The following is a 10,771-nucleotide window of genomic DNA, read 5'->3' as shown; positions in this document are numbered from 1 at the left end:
TGGTTTAAAAAAACAATAACCTCTATTTATAAAGTTTTGACGAAAACAATACGAAAACAATTTATGATCTAATGTGTTTGTTTCTATGTGTAATACAATTTGAAATGATCTACAAGAAATTTAGATATGATTGTTTGTAAAAAGAAATAACCATTTGTACCATAGTCAACAAGCTTGATCTCATAGACCTCGTGTATAAGTGAGCATCTACATCCAGATGAAGGAAATTAGCATCTATATAAAAGTCAACAAGTTTGATTGCATGATCACATGTACTCAGCTATAATGATACGACCATCTACTCCCAAGGAAATGAATGATCATATGTGCTTAAATTGATAAGGTCGACCATTTGTTCCAAAGTTAAGAATGATCATTTGTACCCAAACAAATGTGATCATTTCTATTTGACACTAGTGACTACCTATACAACGATGAAGAACTAGTCACAATACAAGGAATGAAATGATAAGTACATAAACAAGGAATAAAAAATAAGGATTACATGCATATACTACTAAAACTCCTACGATTCAATTTCTAATGATCAAATGATTGGCACTGACAATATGCTCAATAATTCATTCTATATAAAAGACAATTGAAATGTTGAAAGTTGGCACAATATACTACGACTAAGTGACAACCTAAATCTCAAGTTAATATTTACTCTAAATTTTAAATACTTTTAAAATAATTACTTTGTCGGATATATTTTATAACAGAGAAAAATTAAAATTATCTAAAATAATTACTAAAATATTTATCACAACAAATTCAAGGTACCACATTTTCACTTACACTTTACAAATAAACATTCTTAACTTAAATTTTTGTTATAACGATAAAATATGACAAACTAATTTTCTTTTCTTTTTTTCAAAAGTCCATCATAAACACTTAAGCCAAAATACATGACTACGTAACAAATCCCCAAATGTCACTATCAAAGTGGATGTCTCTGAAACTTTAACCTTAAGATTTATCTTGTATTTACTGCAATTCACACATGTATGGTCAAGTTAGACGAACACAAACACGAATGAGTAAGTTTCAAAAACATTTAACTATATTAAATAATTGAGAAAAATACACAAATTGTTAAGTAAACATTGTATTACACCGAATCACATTTACCAAAGAAGACCATTAGCGTCAAACATTTACAAAATTCACATCGTTAAGGTAAAAACATTCTTATATCAAGACAACCTTGATACAAAATACTTGATACATAACATCAATATAATTCATGATAGTAATCAAGTTCAATCACGATTCAAACAATGCTTTGGATGTGTCAGAATTACTCTATCAAGACAATATATTAAGAAGGATGAGGCTTCATACCCGGAGATAACCAAAGTGATGGGGTAGGAGAGTGTTCGTCGATCATGCAATCAAAGAGAAAGAACCTTGACGCCCTAGGTTCCGTTTGAGAAGGGAATGAGCAAATTGTAACCTCTGGCTTCCTTCCGGTATAGATGCCATAAAGAAAAGATTAAACGAGAAAAGCAACCTTCATTCCTCTGATCAAAGCATCCCGAACACCGTCTGATCAAGGGATGTGTTTTGAAGCACGAAGTACATTCAACCCGAAAAAGATAACTGTCAGAGACTCCAGACACCATCCGACCACTCTGAGGTCATCCTTGAGGGTTATCCACCCCGACGATTATTTATTTATTTGTAGCGAATTCAATTCATTATTAACACACACACACACAAACACACACACACACACACACACACACACACACACACACACATATATATATATATATATATATATATTATCTCCTTCTATTAGAAAGTCTGAAACAAGAGAACAAAGATAAAATGTCTGCCTCTTTAGTTTCCAACTCAAATACACTCCAATTCTCTAGTCGATGCCATGTATGACCTAAAACCACGAACACCCGCTATTTGTAACCTCTATTGCATTTTATACTTAGCTGGAAATTAGGGTTAACCTAGTGCTCTAGCTTTGTTGGGGCATAACTTATCAAAAATACGTCATACACGCGCAACCAACATATAAAAACTCACAAATGAGAGCACCTATTATGCTATTCATTATACTCATAAAGCTGTTACAAGATATTAGATATAAGTTACAAGAAAATAACTTTCGCGGTTCACAGAGAACAAACCTTATTTTCTACCCAAGTGTTTCTCAGCCTCTCTCCAACTCTCTATATAAGAATCACCCAACGTGTTTAGAAGTATTTCTAGATCCACTTATATAACTCTAAAGGTTTCCCAACAACTTTTGTCTTTCTAAGTTCTCCCTTGTAATTCCCTAAATCCTTATTTCTCCATTTTTCTCTAAAATTCTAAAATTGTCACACTATATTTCAATGCCTTAAAAAGTGGAAACTACACGTCATACTGCGTGTTAGCTGGGATTTTCGACGGAGTAAAAAACTCTAGCTAAAGTCAAATGGCACATAGAGAGTCATTCTCGGGCGAATAGTCAAAAACGACTAAGAAAGGCGGGAATAGGAGTTGAAGCCTTGGTTAAGGGAAGATGTGGACTTAGAATATTTTGATATAAAAAGGTAGCTAGGTCGACCGAAAGGAGCGATACGTCGGCAAAGGCAGTTACTCAGATTGGGGCAGCTACCGTAAACGAGTATGGTGTGGTAACCGTTTGCTGTTGTATCCATACGCGTGAAGACATGCAGAAGCAGTTGAGTTAAGTTTAGCGGATACATGGCACACTGGGAGAGAGTGCGCCAGAAATCAATTACTAAATGTACTATAAATAAAAGCTTTGTAATTAGATTTAGGGGTGTTCAAACTTACTTCTAAACTCACGCAAAACTCAAAGTACACAACGAAGAGCAAAATGAGTCCGAGGAGCGTAATGTATCTCTCAATCACCAACTTTCTATTAATGTCAAGTCTTTCATTTACATTTTCTTCAATCTCTTTTACATTTTCCAGTCAATATCTTTACGTTTTCCACTTAAGTTTTACTGTCACTTTTTTCAAAACTAACGATGTTGTTTTGACCATTGTCGAAATCATCCAAACATTTATTATTCTTACATTTAAAAATCCAAGCACATGTTCTAAGATTCATCAGTCGATCTCACAAAACAAACTTTAATAAGAGACTAGCGTTGTTTACCAATTTTTACGGTAAACACTGTGTAAACCACTTAATTTCAAAACGGCAAAACTATTAACTTCACTCTCATGAAAAATAATGTACATAATCCTGTACTTCATTTATTGATATACTTTTTTTTCCAATTTTAATTGCATTCATAGATACTTTTCTAATTTTATACTTTCTACATTCCAATTTCATTAAGTTAGTATTCCACTAAAATATTAATACACTGAGTTTTTACTCTCTTTCACAATGAAGGTTCATATGTTGGTCACCGTTTTTTTAAAATAAAAAAATTACTGATATGGAGAAATGCTTGAGCATAAATTTAAGAACTTTAGAAACTAAGATACAAAAGTAATTCTTCATCTCTAATTTTATTTTTTATTCTTTACACAAATTTATTTAAAGGGTCTTCTTGTATCTACTTTGTTATTAGATCTAGGTAAATTTCAAAATCTATTATTTCTTTCATCAAAAATTGTTTCTTCTTTCTTCTTCATATGAAAAACTAAATGTATTTTAATCTGCTTATCTACTTTGGTTTGGTGTAAGGTTTGATTATTTCGAGTTTCTTTCCCTTAAACTGTGTTTTTTATTCTAAATTTGTTGAAGTTTATGCTTCATATTTTGTTTACCAAAAAATCGAGACAATCCAATGGATCATCCGCCAAAACCGTGGAACCGCAACCCGCTGAAACCGAATGCTGAAATAGACGAAAATGGGCTTTAAAATGCCAACCGTGGGTTTGGTCAGTTTGGAATTTTGGGACCAAAATCGACCATTTTCCACCCTTATTTGATATATAGCCTTTACCAATTATTAAGTGATAATTTCATTCGATTTTAGACTCAACCAAACACGACCTAATTGATTAGGCAAATAGTCTAATCAATTATTCAGTTAAAAATGTCTTTTAATCAATTAGACACTATTCTAATCAATTAACTTGGCCCTAACAATATTTTTGTGATTAATTAAAATATAAGAGGCTTCTCAAAAGTTTTTAGTGTGTGTTATTTTATCTATAGCATTTTCAGAAATATACCCTTGTGTCTTTACAAGACTGTGGTCACTTAGACAAACACGACCCGACGAGCTTTCACACTTATTCTCTTTCACAACTTTGGAGATTCAAGTATTGACATTATTATATTTAAGTTTAGCATTACACGAAAACCTCGGGTCTTCTTGATGAAGCCTGAGGTATCTTCATGTTATTTACCATCATCTGAGAGATTGAGAAGTTTAAACTACTGGTGACCCTTGAAATAGAAATTTTCACTTGAAAGTCGTTGGACTATAATGTTGACTTTAAATATATGTTTTGATCTTCAATAGCATAGCTTGATCTGAGAGGATATGTTGATCAACCATCTTGTGAATCTTTGAGCGTTTGATCTATATCCAACAGTTGCTAGGCTTTAAGTATTGTCATCATTAAAACTAAGCAGCTACTAGTTAACTTGCAATTTTGGTATCCATAAGCTTCACCATCTCATATCACTTGACTATACATGCAAGCAAATAAATCCACATATATAAGAAAGGTTGTTGGAATGAACTTGTGTAAAATCTCTAGTTGTTGATAGTGGAAAGCTTAAGAAAAAACTTTTGGAGACTAGAGTAGGCCACATATAAAATCGAACCAGAATAATTTGTAGTGTGATTTCTCTAACCTTTTGTCTTTTATTTTATTGTAGATCCTCTTTACTTTCTGCCTTTTATTTTCTTGTTACCTAATCTATTCTTCTAGTCCTTTCTTAAAATCAATCAATCTAAAATTAATTTTTTTCTAAAAAAAATTAAAAACCAAATATCAAAATTCACTCTCCATTTTGTATTTGGTGTCACTTATTTAATAATTTCATTCAACAGAGGATGTCTTAATGATAGTTGTAGTTCTCAAACACGGCATCTTGTATTTTAGACTAGACATTAAAGTTTCTCCTTGTACTGATCTCTACTTTTACCACCCTTCTACTTCTACTATCTACTATCTATCTATCTACTATCTACTATCTACTATCTATTCATTAATAATAAATTGACCAAATTGCCTAAATTACCCTTTCACCAAAATTTATTTGCACTAATAAAAGGTCATTTTTGTAACTAACAAATTAAGTATTCACTCTTTCAACTTTATTGAATGAATGCTCCAAGTGTTAGCTTTTCATTGGTCTGAATTAAATAACATTCTCCCTACAACTTTATTGCATGAATGATGACATCACATGTAAGCCATGGATGATGGAAGTCATATTTAAATTTCTTTTACATTTCATTTTCCCACACTTTCTTACTTTCATTTTAATTTTTCTTAATTTATTTATTATCACAAAAAATATTAATAATCTATTTTTAAATTTTAATTTTACTAAAATTTTCAAATTTCTTTCACATTTAATTTTTCCATATTTTCATTTTAATTTTTCTACATTTATCTATTATCGCAAAAAATATTAATAATCGATCATTTAATTATTATTCCCAAAAATATTTAATTATTTCACGGGCCACTATCAACTCAATATTTAATTTTTTTAATCGATCATTACACATTTTCTCTATCTTAATTAAAATTTCAAATTTCTCACATTTTTTCACACTTTCTTACTTTCATTTTAATTTTTTTCTCTATTTATTTATTTATTTATTTATTTATTTATTTATTTATTATCTCACGGGTCACTATCAACATAATGTCTATTTTATTTTAATCAATCATTGTCTTTATTCGAGAGATAATATCTTTATTTTTATTTTTTTCTCCATCTCACGATTTTTTATCATTATTTAATACAATTAAATTTCCATGATTATTGTTTATTTTACATTTGTTTTTAAATATATTTATATCGCATCAAATTATTTTTTTATTTCACGGGTCATTATCAACATAGTAGCTATTTTATTTTAATCAACAATTACTATTAATTGAGAGATAATTTTTATTTTTAAATGTTAATATTTCATTTTTATTATCTCCATCTTATAGTATTTTTTATATGATTATTTAATATAATTGAATTTATATGATCATTTTTCATTTATAATTAAACCATAGTGATCTATAACATTTTCTTTTTATTGTTGTTGGACCGTCAATTATTAAATTACCTGACCCAATTTTGCTATTGTGTTCTTAACCTATCTTAAACATTTTTTTTGGATCATTGTTTTCTATATAATTATTGTTAAATTTATAATTAAGTAAATTATTTCATATTTTTCATTTATATTTAAAATTTTACATTTGCATTTGTTAAAATTTTATTTTTTTCTCCAACTCACATGTCCTTTTTTATATGGTCATTTATTACACACAAAATTAGCACATGAATACGATAATAATATTTAATCTTAAGGGTCACTTTCAATACAATGTCTATTTTATTTTAAACAATAATAACTTTTATTTGAAAACTAAAGTATTTATTTTCAAATTTCAAAACGATTCCTATGGATATTGGGTTTTCAAAGAATTGGGAGTATAACAGAGCAATCAATAAAACTCTAACTCTATTCAAGTAAAACAATTCATTTTAATTATGCATATTGCTTATAATTCCTTTTATTTATATTATTCATATCATTACAAAAATACTACACCAGAAAAAAATTCACCCGTGCGGAAGCACGGGTCTCTGACTAGTTGTTGATATGAAAATGTTTACACGAGGCTCATGCTCTGACTAGTTGTTGATATGAAAATGTTTACACGAGGCTCATGCTCCTCATATAACTAAGCAGATCCACCGCTTATATTACTAAGTAAATAACATTCTACATTTATAAATTTAGAACAATTAATTAAATAATTATGTAAAATGTCATTTGAAGTAGTGTCATATTCATATATCTTATTAATTATCTCATATTGCACATAATTTAACTTCTTATATAAGAAAGACATAGTATTATATCAAAACAATGTGAATATGCTACAAAAGTACTCTCGACCGTTCTTGAATTTTAGGTATATAAGGAGTAGACTCGTTATTTTAGCCATGTTTAATAAAATTAGCGGTTAGACGATAAGTTAGCTTATAACTTATGACTGATGGCTGATAGCTGATACTTTATAGCTTATAGTTAATAGCTGATGACTGATAGTTGGTAGCTAATAAACTGTGTTTGATAAAATTAGCGGTTAAATAACTGATAAATAGGGGTGGGAATAGGTCAGACCAACTAACACAACCTACGACCTAGCCTACACAGGCCAAGGCATGGCCAGACTTTTTTCTTAAATAGAAAAGGCCTAGACTTTTTTATAAGCCTATTTAGTTAAATAGGTTAGGCCAAAGTCCATACAAAAAACTTATAAGCCTATCAGGCCGACGTATTTTAATAAATGTGAGTGAATTTATTGTTTTGATATTATATTTTATACTTTACTAGTATATGACCCGCGCGTTGCGCGGTTGATTTATAATATATTATTGTCATTGTATATAATATTTAAACTTCAAAATATTGTTATTATATTTATTATTATGATTATAAAATTTAGAAAAAAAATATATATTAAATGATGATAATTCAATATCACACATTTATATACACATGATTATGAATATAATAATAAAAACAATTAATTAATAGATTTTATTATTAATTAAAATTTGTATCAAGACAATAAGTGACTGGATAAATATAAATTAAAGATAGGAGTTACAGTATAGAAAAAAAATAGATGATAATTTATTAGTTATATTTACTTATTTATTCAATCAATGACATTTTTAAATTATTAACTTTTGATACTGTATTTACTTTAATTTTGTAATCTTTCACTATTCTCCTAATTATTAATTTTTTAAAAATATTTTTCATAGATTTTAAATTATTCATTAATTTCATTCATTAATATTCATTTTTTTTTTGAAATAAAAGATGATATTATTCCAAAATGTCAAATACAAGCAGGGCCTAAAGGCCATATATATGGGGATCTAATTACATAAGGAGGTTAACTAAAACCTTTCTATAGATGGGTTTCACCCACCCTCTATATACAATTATATTTTGTATACTTCTAACTATACTATCAATGTCATTATGCTGACCCATGTTATCAAATATTCTTTTATTTCTAAACACCCAAATGCCATAGATCACCTCAGCAATCACTGCTTTGAGTAATCTCATTCTAGTACCTTTGCCTCTGACTTTCCGCTTGATCCAATCGAAATTCAGGTTATTGAAATCTCTAATTCCCATCCAATGAAGAATAGCAGTCCATATTCCTACAGTCTGGGGGCAGGAAAATAACAAATGGTCAAGACTTTCATCCTCCTTATCGCAAAGCTCACAAAGTTGATGCTGCAAGAATCCAAGTCTGAACAACCGCTGTTTCGTCGCCAGTCTATTCTGGAAGGCCAGCCAAAGAATAACTTTTGCTCGAGGTCGCGCAATGTTATGGCACATCACATGATACCAGTCAACCATTACAGTCACCCTATAAGGGCATTATAAACTTTTGTCATATGAAAGACACCTTGATTTTTCATCTGATTCCAAAGAAGGAGAATATTAGGAACTTCCAGCTTGCTGTCAAGGATGTGCTTCAGAATCCAAGTACAATTCATAGTCTGCAAATCAGCCATGGGGTCCTTGCCCTTCAAGAAAAATGTGTGCACCCATTTCACCCATAGATTGTCACCTTTCATACAAATGGTCCACAGATTTTTCAGTAAAGCCACCAAATTCCAGATATAAAGATTGGGGATGTTCATACCTCCTGCTTTCATAGGTTGACAGACCTGTTTCCATGCAACAAGGCTCTTCTTGCCTATAGTAGCTTTACCGACCCAGATGAAATTCCTGCAAATCGAATCCACTCTCTTGAGCACAACCTTAGGTAGTGGAAGACAATGCATCCAATACTGTGTAATGGCAACAACAATGCTTTTCACCAATTGGATTCGACCTACAATGCTGAGCAGATTAGCAGTCCAGTGACGAATTCTACATACAATCTTGTCAATGAGAGGCAGATAGTGATGAATATTAAGCCTCTTGCTGGCTAATGGAATGCCCAGATACCTTATGGGGAATTGACCTTCAGTGAACCCTGTGTTTAGCAGTACAATTGATTTTGTATCATCATCCATCCCCCCAAAAAATGCCTTGCATTTCTTAGGGTTCATAATGAGGCCAGTTGATTCAGAGAAACTCTGAAAAGCATCAAGCATAATATCAATGGACTGATCTCCTCTACTGAATAAGAGAACATCATCTGCAAATGAGAGGTGAGTGATGTTCAATTTTTTACACTTACTATGAAATTTGAAATCTGAGTTCTTAGACATCTTAGCCAGCACCCTGTTAAGATATTCCATCATAATCACAAATAGGAGGGGGGAGATGGGGTCACCCTGTCTAATACCTCTCTTAGCTTCCAATATCTCAGTGTAATCACCATTAACATTGAATCTATAAGTGACTGTAGCAGTGCCAAGCATGATCCAGTTGATAAATTTCTCAGGTATGCCTAGCTCTGCCATGACTGTTTGCAAAGAAGCCCAATCCACCATGTCATAAGCTTTTTGCAAGTCAATTTGAAGCATGCATCTAGGAGTGCCTCCTCTCCTACTATACCCTTTCATCAGCTCAAAAGCCAACATAATATGATTGTGTATCACCTGCCCTTTTATGAAAGCAGCTTGGCTTTGGTGGATAACCTCATGTAAGATACTGCCCAGTCTACTAGTTAGGATCTTAGATATGATTTTGTATACAATAGTGCAACCAGCAATGGGTCTAAAATCCTTAACTTCAGTAGCCTGATCATGCTTGGGGATTAAGGTAACAACGGTGCTATTGAAAGCTCTAAAGAGCTTACCTTTGGTAAAGAACTCTTGCACTGCAGCTATAACATCCCTCTTGACAATACTCCAACTAACTTTGAAGAATTTGGCATTATAGCCATCAAGACCTGGAGCTTTATTGTCTCCAATGCCCTGCAAAGCTTTCCAAATCTCCTCCTCAGTCACCCCCTGGTCAGAAAGTCACCATGCTCAGGGGTGAATTGCTTACCATTTTTCAAAGCCTCAATATCAACCATTTTCATACTGCTAGCTCTGGTCCCCATAAGGTTTTTATAAAACTTCACTACCTCCACCTTAATAGCCTCATGATCAGTGATATAGTCTCCATCTTCTGTCTTGAGCATTCTAATACTCTGCTTCTTGTGTTTGGCCTTCACTGATGCATGAAAAAAAGCATTATTCTCATCACTCATCCTTAGCCAAGTGATTTTAGATTTCTGTAATAAAATCTTGTCCTCTAAATCCTAAAGTTTGATCGATTCTTCAGTACATTTTTTAACTCTGCCTAAGATGTTTTTATCCATCTTGTTCTTGCTTAAATTCAACTGGGCTTTTTCCAAATCATCCCTAGCAGTCAGTAAGATCTGCTTCAGATTGGAGATGCAACTACCAAGTTTCATTAAATGACGCTCGAGTCTCTGTAATTTCCTCCATAATATGTACATAGGAGAGCCAATCAGTGGTTCATTCCAACTCTGTTGAACAGTCTCCTCATAGCCAACTATATCAATAAGACAGTTATAGAATTTGAACCTTCTCTTCTTTGTCAAATTCTGAGTATCATTGGCCACATGCAGCAGAGCATGGTCA

The sequence above is a fragment of the Vicia villosa genome, linkage group LG5, assembly GCF_029867415.1.
Source record: "Vicia villosa cultivar HV-30 ecotype Madison, WI linkage group LG5, Vvil1.0, whole genome shotgun sequence".
Classification (NCBI taxonomy): domain Eukaryota; kingdom Viridiplantae; phylum Streptophyta; class Magnoliopsida; order Fabales; family Fabaceae; genus Vicia; species Vicia villosa.
The sequence above is the reverse complement of the archived record's forward strand: the minus strand, read 5'-3'. Positions refer to the sequence as shown.